This window comes from Camelus bactrianus, chromosome 3, assembly GCF_048773025.1.
Source record: "Camelus bactrianus isolate YW-2024 breed Bactrian camel chromosome 3, ASM4877302v1, whole genome shotgun sequence".
NCBI lineage: Eukaryota > Metazoa > Chordata > Mammalia > Artiodactyla > Camelidae > Camelus > Camelus bactrianus.
Window position 1 is genome coordinate 160,618,996 of NC_133541.1, and position 14,569 is coordinate 160,633,564.

General features: G+C 46.7%; 1 long non-coding RNA gene across 2 annotated transcripts in view; it reads right to left on the minus strand.

The window, feature by feature from the left end:
* Nucleotides 1–14,569, minus strand: part of LOC141577213 (uncharacterized) — a 91,851-nt gene that overhangs the window by 17,840 nt on the left and 59,442 nt on the right. The window contains exon 9 of one of the 2 annotated variants that reach the window (XR_012506027.1): nt 5,121–5,692. The exons of the other annotated variant lie outside the window; for it this stretch is intronic. This is a non-coding gene — a long non-coding RNA (uncharacterized LOC141577213). The remainder of the gene's footprint in view (nt 1–5,120; nt 5,693–14,569) is intronic. 2 annotated transcript variants of the gene reach the window in all.

A 14,569-nucleotide genomic window follows, 5' to 3' on the forward strand; every position in this document is an offset into this window, starting at 1 on the left:
CTGCAAAAGGGGGCTGCCACCGCCCACCTGGGAAGCATGGATGTGAATTCAACACGCAAGTAGGGCGGCCGACTGGTACCTGACACGGGGCCTGGCTAGTTTCCCTCCGCTGCCCTTCTCCCCCTTTAAACTTGCACTGTTTCCCCGGTAAGGATCAAAACCACGGAACAGAATGCCCGATTTTTCTGTGTATCCCCGGATACATGACTTACCCTTAGGAGGCCAGAAAAACTGCTTCCTCCCCAGTCACTATCAACGTTCTTAAGATTCTGGGTATTTTTAACTCTATTTTCCAGGGAGACTATTCCAGACCTTTCCAAGCACCATTCTCCAGGTTGGCTCCCCTCCCAGCACCCATCCTTTCTCACTTCAGATACTCTGTATGATTGCCTTCTGTTCATGGGAAAGCGAGTCCGGTAGGGTGGGGACTCCCAAGGACTCCACCCTCCCTCACAGGTGAGTGTGACTACCTTCTGCCCACTCCTCACTCCAACTCCAGCTTCTAAGAACTCTACCCTCCAGGACCCTGCAGACTCTGCATCTTCCCAAGACACACACGTGGCCACGACCCTCCCTTCAGATTTCTTCCTGGCTGGCCCTGCACACACCCCAGCCCCTTAAAGATAAATGGCATTAGGCTGAAAATCGTAAATGCCGCTGACTGACACACCAAAGCTGCATGGTCTGGGCTTTCCTCCAACCCAGGCAGGGCCCTGCCCCCCCTCAGCCTCAGTCTGCAGCTCTCGAGATGATGTAATTCACATGCAAGGCTATGAACACCAGCTAAGAATGACGATTCCCAACGTGTATCTATAGTCCGGCTCCTTCACCTGAGCCACAATCTCATAGACACGAGTGCCTCTTTGAAGTCCTAACTTGGATGACAAATGGCATCTTAAAAATGCCTCATGTTCACCATTTACTCTGGAATTCGATTCCTGGCAGGTACCTCCCAGACTCCCCATTTTAGTAACAGCCCCAGCACCCAACTATGTGTTTGAGGTCACATTCAATTTCCAATGTTCCCTCCCCTAATCCCTGCCCTGGAATCAGTCCTATTATTTCCATCACTAAGCCCATCTCAAATGTGGTTCTACAGGGACCATGGCCGTAACCCCCCAAGTTCACAGCATGGTACACTGACTAACAGTCCTCCGTAGGGTGCTCCCTGGAGGGGGAGGCATCTCCTGCCGCTGGTCACCTCAGAAGGCACTGGATTCTCACAAAGGAGGCCCAGGAGAAGGGACTCAAGGTTCTCCCGTGGTCTGAGCTTTGAAGGGCCCGAGGTCTGGGGGAGCTCCTAATTAGCAGCCACACTTGCCAGTGAGCAGATGAGGATGGAGGAACCCAGGCAAGGCTGTTCTCACTCCAACCCCTGGGCTCTCAGGAGCCACGGGAAAGGCCTGTGTCCAGGGCACAGCCCGGCCATCACAGATCCCAGCCAGCATTAGCCAACACGGACAGCCTAGACTCCATCTAATTGTGACACTTACTTCTGTTCTGTTCCCCACCCAGAATGTGATGGACTCATTCAGATATTATGGCCTGTCTCAAGCGATACAAATTCAGTGATAAATGAAGTGTCCACATTTGGACCAGAGCATGAAAGGAGAAACAAGGCCTCATGTTCAGCATGATGGTGGTGGCCAAACCCTTCCACCGACTGAGATGAAGCATGATGGGGGTGAGAATCCAAGGTCCTAGGTCGGCCAAAACATCTTCCTTCAAGGTTGGCTGGGGTGTTGCAGACTCCCTACAGCAAACTAACTACACGGCCGTCAGTGGTGTACATCAGCTGCAACAGACACGGAGTCAGCTATTTATGCCAACATGGGTTAAAAGTAAAGGCCGGGGCAGGGAGGCCTGCACGGCTGCTGAGGCAAAGCACAGACCCGGCTCTGAATGCCCACTGGCTGGAGCAGAGAGGAAGCTACGGTCCCCTTTAGCGGTCGCTGTGTCAACAAGATCCAGGTGAGCCAGCTACTTAGGAGAAGGCCATGTTTTCCTGATACTCAGAAAAACCAGCCTCGTAAAGGGAACACAAGAGTGGCATGGATTTTAGACCCCCCTAAGCCACTTTATGAAGGCAAAGTAAAGTAAATGGCACAGGGATGTTGAATGCGAAAAAAAAAAAATTAAATAAGTAAACGGTGACTGCTTCCTCCAACAGCGTCCCCTGCAGCTGCACACCCATGAGCCTGCCACTTTCTCACCAGTGACCGCTGGTCAGGAAGTGCCATCACGCACGTCACACAGTGACAGCCAGGAACCGCGTGAAGAGCACGTTTGTGTAAAAGCAGGAATCGAGCAAGATGCTGCAGAATTTGACTTTACAAGTTTAAATACTCCATGAAAAGAATCCCTCAGCAGCCGCCTAAATCAATTCGCATCTCACTTCTTCAAAACAATCAAACAAATTTAATAAGGGCACATTTGTCACCAAATATAAGGAGGACCAAACAGGTTCCTCAAAGCAAGGATTTTAACAGGTATCAAACACCAGTGGGTGATGTGCTAACAAAGCAAATATTCCAAAAAATTAGAAAATAAGAAATGACTAGGATAATACATGGATCAATGCAACTGTTAAGTTTTTGCTCTTTAAAGCGATGGAGACAGTACGGAGGGCAATCTGGATATTTCCAATGCAGGGTGTGCACAGCCCACATTTTCAGACGCAACAACATGCTCAATTGGCAGTACAAGAGAAAAAGAATAAAGAAAAAGGAAATGAGGAACAAGAGAAAATTAGAAACACACAAGAACAAAAATGATTTTGACAGCATGTACAAGAATTTATGTGAGTGTGTGAGGCCAGGGATGCTGGGACAGTGAGACCCACACTCACCTCCTGCTCCGGGGAAGGCAGGGGCCTGAGGGGAGTGGCGCTGCCGGGGGACCCCAACATGATCAGCGCCCCTAACCAAAACTCCACCTATATGCGTCTAGGCAGATTTTGAGCTACAAATTGTGGTCGCATTTCAGGCTGGACAGTTTTACTCACTTCCACCAAGAGTAGCAGGAGAGAATTAGGCTGTTCCTGTACCAAAGCATTGTTTAAAAAATTAATGACTGTGGAATAGTAAAAGCAAAAATTCAGTAAAAGTGACTGGAGGAGAATGTGCTTGACCCGAGCTCACTGGCCACGTTATCTCACTGACGTTAAGATGCTGGCTGAGCCCTTATGGTACCAAAACAGACAGACCCACCAGGAGGGAGGTTTAATGCGCTGCTGTATTTTGATGCCGAGAGCCATGCCTTGTACACGAGGTTCTGGGTAAACAATGGTGACAGTGTCAACCACTATGGGCTAAGCACACATCCAGCTACTCCGCCAAATCCCAAGGGCAGACTTCAAAAGGCAAAAACAAGTTGGCATTCTCTGGTGGGTCTGCAGAGTCAGAGCCAAGCAGTTGCTGAGCAAAAATGTCACCAGTGCCTCCTATGACAAAAGAGGAGGCACTGGCCTGGGGCTGGGGCAGGGCTCTAGGCTTCCACTGCTCACCAACCAATCTGTCCAGGGGGAGAACGTGGTCTCTGCGTATGTTGCACCTATGCACCTACCTTGACTGACGCCTGGGGGCTCAGCAGGAGGTGACATGTTAGGTGAACGGAGCCAGCCTCGGTGTAGCACGGTGCTGGCAGCTATGCCCTCAGCAGCGCCCAGGCTCATAAACCTGACACCTCGTCTCCAAGGAGCAGAAGGGGAGTGAGGGCATGAAGATCACAGGGCCCTGTGAGGACAAGTACAGGCCATGACATGCCCTGCCCATTCCTTAAGCCATAGAGTTATGTCCGGGAGGAACAGAAAATTCATCCAGAGCCCGCTAGGCACCTCACACACATGGGGGACTCGGGTCCCCTGTGCCTATCACTCACAGGGCTGGTCTGGACATTCTTTTTATCAATTCTCTGGCATCTTCTCCTCCAACTTACCAACAACCAGAAAGTAGAATCTGATCTTAGTGAATTTCAAGAATCACAGAGCACCGCCTCCACAGTGGGCCCGGCAGCCGTGCCAGGTCCTCCGACCGTCACCTGTCAGACCGCCATGAGTACTCTCCAGACTCAAGGCCTGAGGCCGTAGGTCGTGGGCACACAGCTTCCCTCACTCTCCCCAGCAAAGGGGGACCACCTCTCGGCAAAGGCATGTCACCCTCTTCTGCACGAAGGACAGCACTATAGATACAAGGGGAAACAGAGCAGATGGTGGGGGGGGTAGGCAGCCCAGAAGAGCTCGTCTGTAATTCCGAGACAAAGTGGGGCCGTTGACTTAATCACAGGGACAAAGTGAGGATGAACATTTCCCTGCTCTTTCCCATACTCCGTGATACGCCTTTCCCTGCATAAGGAGTTCATTCGGAGGTCCCTGGCGGTGATTCTGATGTCCTAACATGGCATGCTGGCTGTCGGGCAGGAATAGAGGGCCTGAGCTGAACAGGTGCTGGGCCTGGGAGGCAGGAGACACCGGCTCCAGCCCCAGCTCAACCAGCGCCTCGTTCTGCCTCTCGGGATTCAGCATCTCATCTACAAGCAAAGGGATGAGACTATCTTAAGACAGGCTGCCCAACATAAATGAAATGTGAGCCATGTAAAGAAAGTTTCCCAGTTGCCACATTTAAAATGGTAAACAAAGAAACAAACCAAGAAACAAAAAACAAATACTAGAAAATGATTTTAAGAACAAATCTTAACCTACTGTATGTAAAATACTATCATTTTGACATGTAATCAATATAGGAAGTGATAAGATAGTTTACATTCTTTTTACTAGACAAGTCTCAGCGTCTGATGTTCATTTGACCTACAGCAAATCTCAGCTCAGAGCAGCCTCCTCCCCAGCTCTCCTAGCATCAGTGGCTGTGGCTACTCTATTGGACAGCAACTCCAGGGGTCCCACCAGGGTCCTGGCTGAAAACCTGGAGTAAGTGTCCACAATAACCCTAAAAGGATCTCTCTGAAACAAAGGCGGATTCACTTTTAAATGTCTGTAAACCGGCGGGCTGGACCTCCCTCCACCCTTGGCTACAAGAGAGTCCTCTTCCTTGCTGATCCCTTTCTGGATGTAGGGAAGAAACCCGGCACACAGCCAGGGTGGACTGGCCTCCAGGTAAACTTACCTGCTTTCTGTGTCCAGTCCCATGATGTCCTCCTTCTCAAATGGGATGCAGAGAAGTAGGATCTTGTCCCCAGAATTGTCGGATGCACAGTCCAGCCTCTTGGACTTGGGCAAGATGAAGAGTGACTCAGTGAAGTCCTTGATCCTCTTCTCCACCACCCTGCAGTCCTCGTAAATTGAAGGCCACTTTGGTGCGCGGCTGCTCGGCCACCTCCCCATGCAGCAGAAAGTCAAAGAGCTGAGAGTCATAGAGCGTGGTGCCATACAGCTCCTCTGCACGTGGAGCTTTTCGAAGCCTTGGCCGAGAGGCAGTCAGTAATGATGACAAGGCCCAAGACCTTGCAGTGGGTCTGGAAGTCGCTCCACCCATTCTTGGGCGCATAGTGGTGCCTGTAGTGGATACAGTTTGCCCACTGGGAGCCGCACGGACTGATCTGACTCACCAAGGTGATTCACTTATAGATGCAAAAGAAATTCTCCTCTGAGATGATCCCCACCTGTTCGACCACCACGGGGAAAGTCTGGTGGTCCTCAGCACACTGCACGTAGTCAGGGATGCTCATGTTGCAGGCCCTGAATAGAGGGGAGAGGAGATCGAGGTACATACTGTACTGTGGGCTGCAGGCCCATCTGGGTTGCGGTGACCTGGTGTGTACCAACCAGAAGGCAAGGGAAGCTCAAGTAAATCCGGGGGTACAGTTTGTCCTCAGAGTCTTCAAATGGCTACCGTAGCTCGGATCACATTACCCAGCTTTTGGTCTAGGCTTTCTGCCCTGCAGAGAAGGGTCATTTCTTGTTTTCTGTTTCCAAGCACCTACCAAGGCCCTGATGCAAAGCCACTGCTGAAAAATGCTGAATAAGGAAGTGAACAAAGGAAGTGCTTTCCCCAACCTCCTTCAGCAGAATATAAAGAAAAGGACTACAGTGGGATCAAAAGATCTGGTTTTCTATCCAATTTATTTGAACTCCTAAGCTTCAGAATAATGGATAAGAAAACTTGCCTTGGGGAGGAGGGTACAGTTCAGTGGTAGAGCACGTGCTTAGCATGTACGAGGTCCTGGGTTCAAACACCAGTACCTCATTTTAAAAAATGAAACAAATAAATAAACCTAATTACCCTCCTGAAAAAATATTTTTTAATTCAAAATTCAAAAAAAAACCTTGCAATTGACACAACATTGTAAACTTGACTATACTTCAATTAAAAAAAAAAATCTTTGTCTTACATGAATATATCTGGATTACAGAAGTTTGCAAATGTAAAATGCCTAGGGTACCACCTGCATAAAAAGGGGTGACTGTACAAATTTAGTATCGCTCCTTTATGAGCTATATTTCATTTGGGGGGGTTATAACTTCTTAGAGCTAATTTTCTCAGATTAAAAAATATAAACAATACCTGATTCTCAGGACTGCTGAAGAATCAGATAACCCTATGAAAACATCTGACCCACAGAGGTTACTCAATAATGTTTGTTGAATGAATGAATAAACCAGCAAAATGAATGCTGCTCCCTGCCACAGACCATCATAATGGTACTGCCTGGAAATCCCAAGCCCACGTTCCACCCGTCTCGACACTAACCATGTGGGTGACCTGGTCAGGCCTGTGTGATTCTCTAAGCCCCAGTTTAATCGTGAATAAAATTAGGGCAATAAAACAAACCTCAAATTGTTAGTGAGTCAGTAATGAATTGTACCCCAAACTTGCAAGTTGGAACCATTAAGGAAAACTATACAAAGGGTCCATAGGCCCTCTCCATATTATCTCTTACAACTACATGGGAATCTACATTATATCTCAAAATAAAAAGTCTAATTTTTTAAAGAGGCTACTGAGGTTAAATGAGCTCACTGTCTCAAATAAGGAACACAAAGCACAAATAGGACAATGCCCAGCACATGAGATACACTCAGTTAACATTCCCACTCAACCCATTGGTCCCTCCAACTTCAGAGCAAGAGGATGGGTCCTCGTGGCAAGAGGCCACTGCACCTGAAGCTAAAAAAACTAATGGTGCCCACTTCCAAGAGCTCCTGTCATCACCCTTGTTCTAATTTTCTATTTGTAATTTTTTTTCTTTTTATTAAATAGAAACTCCCAATTGCATAGCCTTCACCTGACTAGACATCATGATGGCAGCCCTTCAAAACCTGACCACAGAGATCATGATGGCAGCCCTTCTTGGTGAAACAATAAAATGAAAAGCCATTTCCACAAGACCTCTGTGTAAATCTACTAGGGAACTTAATCCTGGACTGAGGAAGAGGACTGGGGAGGAGGGGGCAATCAGGTGCACAGAAAACTATGGGCCACCTGTCCCACGATGGACTTTAGACTCAACCCTCACCCTCCAGGAAATTCAAAATACACACCGACAGATTGCTATGGACAAGATTTTTTTTTTTTAAACAAATCCCTGAATCCCTAGCAGGTCTTATTTCTACCGAAACACCAATGGATTATGTGTATAATGTTTCACAAAAGCCCTAAAATATTATCACGCCAACTTGACACATCAAGAAAAACTGAGGTAGAGAAGTTTATCACATTGTACATGATTAGAGAGAGGCCACGTCAGACACCGTATTTAAATCCAAGCCACTGCTCCAGTGCTCACACTAGAAAGTGTGACATACTGCACCTTTCCTGCCCTCTCCCTGCAATAAATCTCTGAAGAGTCTTTTCTGTGCCACCTGGAATCACAATCACATCAATTTTCCACAAAGTGCTTTGTCACTCCTTGGAGGCTGTATCAAAATCTAAAGGGTTGGGATGGGAGGAGTGATTTGCATTTTCTGTTTCTCAAAGGAAACATGGCTTTAAAAGAAACTGAAAAGCACATATCTAGTCTAAGACCTCATTGTGCAGAGAAAAAAATGGAGGCTCAGAAGAGATGAGGAAAGGTCCTTATTAATAAATATATCCTCAGCGCAGCACCAAGCCAGCCCTGGGCACTGCTGGGGGAGGATCTGGGAGACCCAGGAGAATGAGTGTTAGAAAAAGGAAAGAGAATAAGCATAAAAGGCCCTGTCTCTACACCACCATACCATGGAATTCCACCAAATTACCAAGTAAGGGTGCAGCCAATATTAAGGTGGGCTAAGCAGGTTATAGAAACCTGGAAGTCTCAACCATATTGGAAATTCCAACATTTACTATGTTTTTTTCCCAGTTCAAGCATCAACTCAGTGGGAACTCTGTACCAGGGACTACACGAGGCCTGGAGTTCTCCCAAATACAGACCTCTATTACCACGTGTACAAACCACATAAAGGCCACCAGAAGAAAAGCACCCACAGATGGAATTACTGAAACTGAAAGCAGCCAACCAGCATATATTACTTAGAAAAATGATGCTGCTAGAAATGGACTCATGGACATAGAAAGCCAACTGTGTTTAGCAGGCAGGAAAGGGGGGATTAACAGATACACGTTAATAAATATAAAATAAATGACAAGGACCTACTATATAGCACAGGGAACTATATTCAATTTCTTGTAATGAGTTGTACTAAAAACAATCTAAAACATATTTATACACATATGCATATGTTTATAACTGAATCTCTGCTGTACACCTGAAACTAACATTGTAAATTGACTACACTTCAATAAAAATTAATTTAAAAAAATAAGTAAAAATAAAAGCAACGCCATTAAGAAAAAATAAAAGAACACTCTAATCCCCTTAGCTGTAGCTGCTGAAGAATTTTGGTTGCAAGCACCAAGTCCACTAGATCACTCCAGCACTGGCTGTCACTCTTTCTGACCATCAGAGAGTCACTTGGCTTAACTGAGGTTAATTTTCTCTTCTGTGAAAGGCTACAGTTGCAACTAATGATGTATAGAATCTCATCATTCACAAGCCCAACAATTAGTGAGGACTTCCCATGGGCCAGGCTCTGGAGAGATGAAAATATAGGGTCCCAGTTATATTCATGGGTAGAAGAAGTTTATACCATAAAGACATTAATTCTTCCTATTTTGATAGACAGATTCATTGCAATTCTGATTAGAATTCCTACCAGATTTTTCATGGAATGTAACAAGTTAATTTATGGTCAAGAATAGGCAAGAAACTTCTTTAGAACCACCACTGGGGAGGGGTGGATTGGTCATTCATTTCCACTGGTCTTTCTGATGTGATGAAAATGTTCTGGAATAATAATTGTTGCACAAGTGTAAATATGCTAAAAGCTGCTGAATTTTACCATTTAAATGGGTGGACTTCATGGTGTGTGAACAATATCACAATAAAGCTGTTATATGAAAAAATATTTCTTGACAATTATTTTTCCCTCTATACTACTTAGTCTGCCCCACAATTTAAGAAAAACAAAAAACCAAAACAAACCAAACTGTGCCAGGAGCTCTTTAGGACTGCAATATCCCTGGGTCTCCAACGCCTCTGGTGGTGCTGTTCCTGTTAACACACCAAGCTGGGCTGGGCTAGTTAGGGAATGTAACTGTCTTTTTAAAATCGATGGTCACACGTTTCACCCTGGGAGAGGGAAGGAAGGAGGATGACACAGCCTTATGCCTTCAGCTCATTTTTAACTGAACCAAGCCCTGCTATCAACACTGTAATCCCTCTCACTATAAAAACACATGACACCAACAAGCATCGCCATCATAACACCTGAAAGTGTTCAAGGTACTTACCTGGGGCAGAAACACTGAGGGAGGAGACAGAAGCTCGCTTGGCACTGAGGATCCCTTTTCCCAACTCCACCAGTAGCTGGGCTTTACAGCCGGAGGCTCTCAGCCCAGGGAGCAGCGCAGACGCCACTGAGCTGTTCCTCAGGGAGCGGGAAAGGAAGACCAGGGCAGCCCCGGAGTCGCGGGGCAGGGAAATGGGTGGAAACGCGGGCTGCAGCCCGGCTCGGTGGCCAGCCCCAGCCCCAGCCCCAGCTGCCCCGTCCGGGTCCGCAGACCCCGCCCGCCTGGGACGCAGCCCGCCCAGTTGTGGGGACGGGCCGGTGGCCGAGGAGAGGAAGCCCGGGAGGAGAGGACTCACGGGCGAGAGAGGGGAAGGGGACGCCAGCAGCGGACTGAGTGGAGGCCGGCTGGGTGAGAGGCGGCAGGTGCACACCTGGCCCCGGGAAGCTGTGGCACTGGGGCACTGGGGCAGGTGGCGCGGGCAGAGGGGTCTGGCCCGAGCAATTCAGCTTAACACAGGCTGACTCGCGCCCTCGTGGTCTGTGACACGCGGACCGCCCTCCGGCAGCCACCTGACCCCTTTCCCGGGAGACCCCACATTGCACTTCCACGGCCAGAGGCACCGGCCCAGGGCAGGAGCTAAAGGCCTGCCGGGCGACAGAGCTGAGAAGCCTTTGGGGCTAATCCCCGGCTCGGAGCTGGAGCTTCCAACCCGCGGTCCAGCTGACACCGACCGCCCATGCGCAGGAGGGCCAGCAATCCGCTCTGGGTTCTGCGAGAGAAGGTGGGGCAGTGAGGGAGGGAAAAGATGGGAGGGGGAGGAGAGGAGGGAAAAAGTGGAGGGAGACAGATGGACAGGAAGAGCAGAGAGAAGGGAGGGATCTGGAAAGGGTAAGGTCCTAGCGGGGATGGAGAGAAAAAGCTTTACCTCTGGTGGCACCCTGAAGAAGGCGGCAGTCCTGCCTCTGTACCCTTCTGTAACACTTCAAGGCCCGCAGCTCAAGTTTTACCTCCCTGATCCAGCCCTCCATCCGATGCTGCTGCAGAACCCCTACGGGTATCACACCTGTTGCCCCCACGCGGAGCAGGGTTTTCTGTTGGTCTGGGAACCAAGCACCCGCAGGTGTTGTCGCTCAGAACTACCTTGGGAAGAGTACATATTCCCCTTTTACACGCTGGGAAACAGGCAGGCACGATCTTTGCCTTAGCTCCACTGTCCCAGGTGTTGGGCTGGCAGGGAGCGGGGTGGTTCAAGATCAGAGCCCCAGACAGAGCAGACTGCCTGAGTGTTGGTGCATAGTCCCCATCCGTCCTGGGTAAACCACACTCCACCCTAGTGGAACCATCAAGGGCTCACAGTAGTTCCCTGGGTGTGGGAGAGCTGTCCTCATGTGAAGGAAAAGCCCAGCTGGGCTAACAAGCTAAGTCACAAATCTAAGTGTGATAAGTGTCGGTTTACTGATCTAAATTCTGCTGGGCTAACTCGTAAATCTGAAGTTTAGTGTCAGTTTACTGGGCTAACAAGCTAAGTCGTAAATCGAAGCTCAACAAGTGTCTATTACAAGTTGACAAGCACCAGTGTGCTGATTCCTTGCTTTTTGTTGCTTGAGCCTTATTGGCTAATACACCCTTACTTGTAATTAACCCTTTAAAACTTCATGTGTATGTCTTGGAGGTGGGTGCTCAGAACTTCGGAGCAGAAGCCCCTTTGAGCCCGCCGGCATAATAAATCTGAGTACGCCAACACTCCGAGTGGTGATTGTTCCTTGGCTGGCCTGTTGTTTCCATAACACTCAGTTCCAGTGCCCAGCTTGCTAGGTAGATAGGAGTGCTACCAAATCCAAATTCATTCTCTTCAGTGCAGGACAGGCCAATAAGTTGGGAGACCAGGTGTTGGGGCATGGAATAGCAAGTTTCTGTAGACCTAGATGGCAAACTAATGTCCTGGAAAACCATCTCCCCAAGTCAGAATTCAGGCTCTTTTCCTACGTGCTTGGTTGTTGCAATCTTCTTGGTGTAGGAATTCCTTCTTGTTAGAATCCTTTGTTCTTGCAGCTATCTGCCTGGGTCAAATCTCTGTAAACCTCTAACAAAACAAACGTTATTTTCTATTCTGCAATTTCTTATCTTTTTATGAATGAAAATGTGTTAAATATACTTAAAGATCAGAGCCTTCAGAATAGGTTCTCCTGTATATTTCAGGCTCTAAGCAACATTGTTTTACAAGCAAGATGAAGCCTAGGAGACAAAGCATAGGGTTAAAGTCAAAGGAAAAGATCTAATATGGAGTCAGATTTGTTCTGTTCTATTACCCAGGCAGAAGCCACTTGAGGATTTAAATCACTTTAAGTTAAAAATAACTAAAACTTTAAAGGAATTTACATACATAGGTGGGAATGTGCATAGCATATCTGGAAAAGCACCCAAAGGATAGTAAACAGTGGCATCTCCAGGGAGGGCTGGAAGAACAGAGGATGAGGGAAAACTTCTTTCACTTGTGTATTTTTGTGCTCTGTTTGAATTTTTTTTAACCATTTGCATGTATTTCTTTTTCAGTTAAAAAAATGTGTAATGGAGCAAAGGAGTAACTAGCTCAGCAAATACAGCAGCCATGGAATCACTGAGTCATCACTTTTGATTTAAGCCAGGAAGCATTTATTGACTCTCACCTATGTGCCCAGTGCTGTTTTAAGACTTCTTTTATTATTATTATTATTATTATTATTATTATTATTATTATTATTATTACTATTACTATTACTATTACTATTACTATTACTATTATTATTTTTATTACTATTTTTATTATTATTATTATTTTATGAAATAATAACAAGGAATCCCTCACCCCTGCCCATGGCTGGTGGAAAACCAACTGAGTTTTTACTGAGTTGTTTTCCAAGGAGTAGAGATGAGTTATAAACTGAACACATCTTCAGGGCAAAACAGTCGGAGTGGTTTTCCAGCAGGCCAGACAGCTATGAAGGGTTTTCAATAGAGGCCCCCAGAGGCTGAGAGAGAAATCCTCGAGGACCCTACAAAAAGCTGCCCAAACTGTCTTCTCCATGGCAATACTGAAATAGGAAAGAACAAATCTGACTCCATATTAGATCTGTTCCTTTGACTTTAACAAAGCCAAGTTAATACTCTCCGGTCTTTTCATGGGTTATGATGTCACAGAGGAGATGGACAGGTCAACAAGGAACCACTCTGCCGTGATCATGGAGACGGGGAGCGGGATGGGCGGCAACATGTGTGACGCAGCTGTAGCCGTGCCCGCGTTTCTAGGCAGGTACCCAAAGTCGCCTCGACAAGATGTCAAACACTTGTGCCCACGTCCTCATCACCTGACATGTATTAAAGAGAAATGGAAATGTATAAAAGGCCAATACCCTTGGTGGGTACACCGTCCAAAGAGCAAAGTCACAGTTTGACAACTGGCCATCTCGGTTCCCTGGGCTTCATTCTTGGAGAACCTTAAAAACCACTCCTCTGTCCTTAAGAAGTGCTGCATATTTGTCCTATCTTTGGCTCAGGGATGGAGCACGTTCAAGTGAACTTTAATGTCTGCACAGATTTGACTGTCTTTCTCCAGGTTCACTTGTCCATTCTAAAGAGGCCTGAGCTAAGTCCATCCTCCATAAGTTCTATTCCCTCCAGTGAAAACTCATCGAGCCTGCAATTAAAAGCCAACTGAACAAGACTCTCCTCAGCTAAAAAGTTCACCCACTCTTCACTGATTTCTTAATCTCCTTTCCTAGATAATTGCAACAGACTAACAACTCCCTCCACCAAGCTCCCCAACTATGTCAGTTTGTCTCCCCAAACAGAAAGTGAGGTCCATAAAAGAGGTGACTCCATAGTCACCTCTGAATTCCTAGCATACAGTAATGTTAAGAAATAGAACTATGATTATGGCTTCTTTCCTTTAAAACCTTTCTGGTTATTTGATTGAGACCTTGGAAGACAGGTGTTTGCAGTCAAGTATCTTGATCCTCAAGACTCTGGAGGCCTTTTTCGGAATGGCTGCTCACTGATTCATTCAAACCACAGCTTCTCATTCCAGGAGTAGCTGTGATTCTCTGCCAGGAGTTTGTGGTTACTCTCATGCCAGAAGAGCTTTAAACTATATCCTTACTTTGGATTTGTTATTTTTCCCCTCTTCCAAAAAAATTGACTTTCCTTACTGTCTTACCTTGAGGAATTTTTTTTCATAGTTAACCCTTTTGTAAACCATGCTTCTCGGGATGGGCTTGGCCTTACATATGATCAGTCATCCAACTCCCAGTGTGAGAGGACTCGGGTTCACCTCCTACCCTCCTGTCAAGGCAACTGAAACTCAGTACAGGAGCCAACAGGCACCCCAGGGCTTCTAAGGCTCGTGTATCACCCAGAATCCCTGCTTTCTGGTTTGTCTTGGCTTCTGAGGATTTCCCCTCACTTTCTTCACAATTAGCTGTGCAGCTTGAAAGATGAAGAAAGAAGGTTTTATTTCTTAATCAGCATTTTAAGAAACTTGTGTAATGAAGGTTTTCACGAGTTTCTAGAACCCTCCATTGCCGAGACAGAAAACACACTAGATATTTTCTAAGTTTAGCTATCATGTGTATTTTTTCTTTTCTTTTGTTTTCTTAACTGCAAATAGACATTTTTTAATTAAAAAAAATAAGGCCCCAAATAGGATAGAGACTTCAAGGGGCATACAAAATTAAAGGGCAAAGACAGAAAAATGATAAATACTCTACAAGGTTAATATAATACTTACACTATGGATCAGATCAGCAATT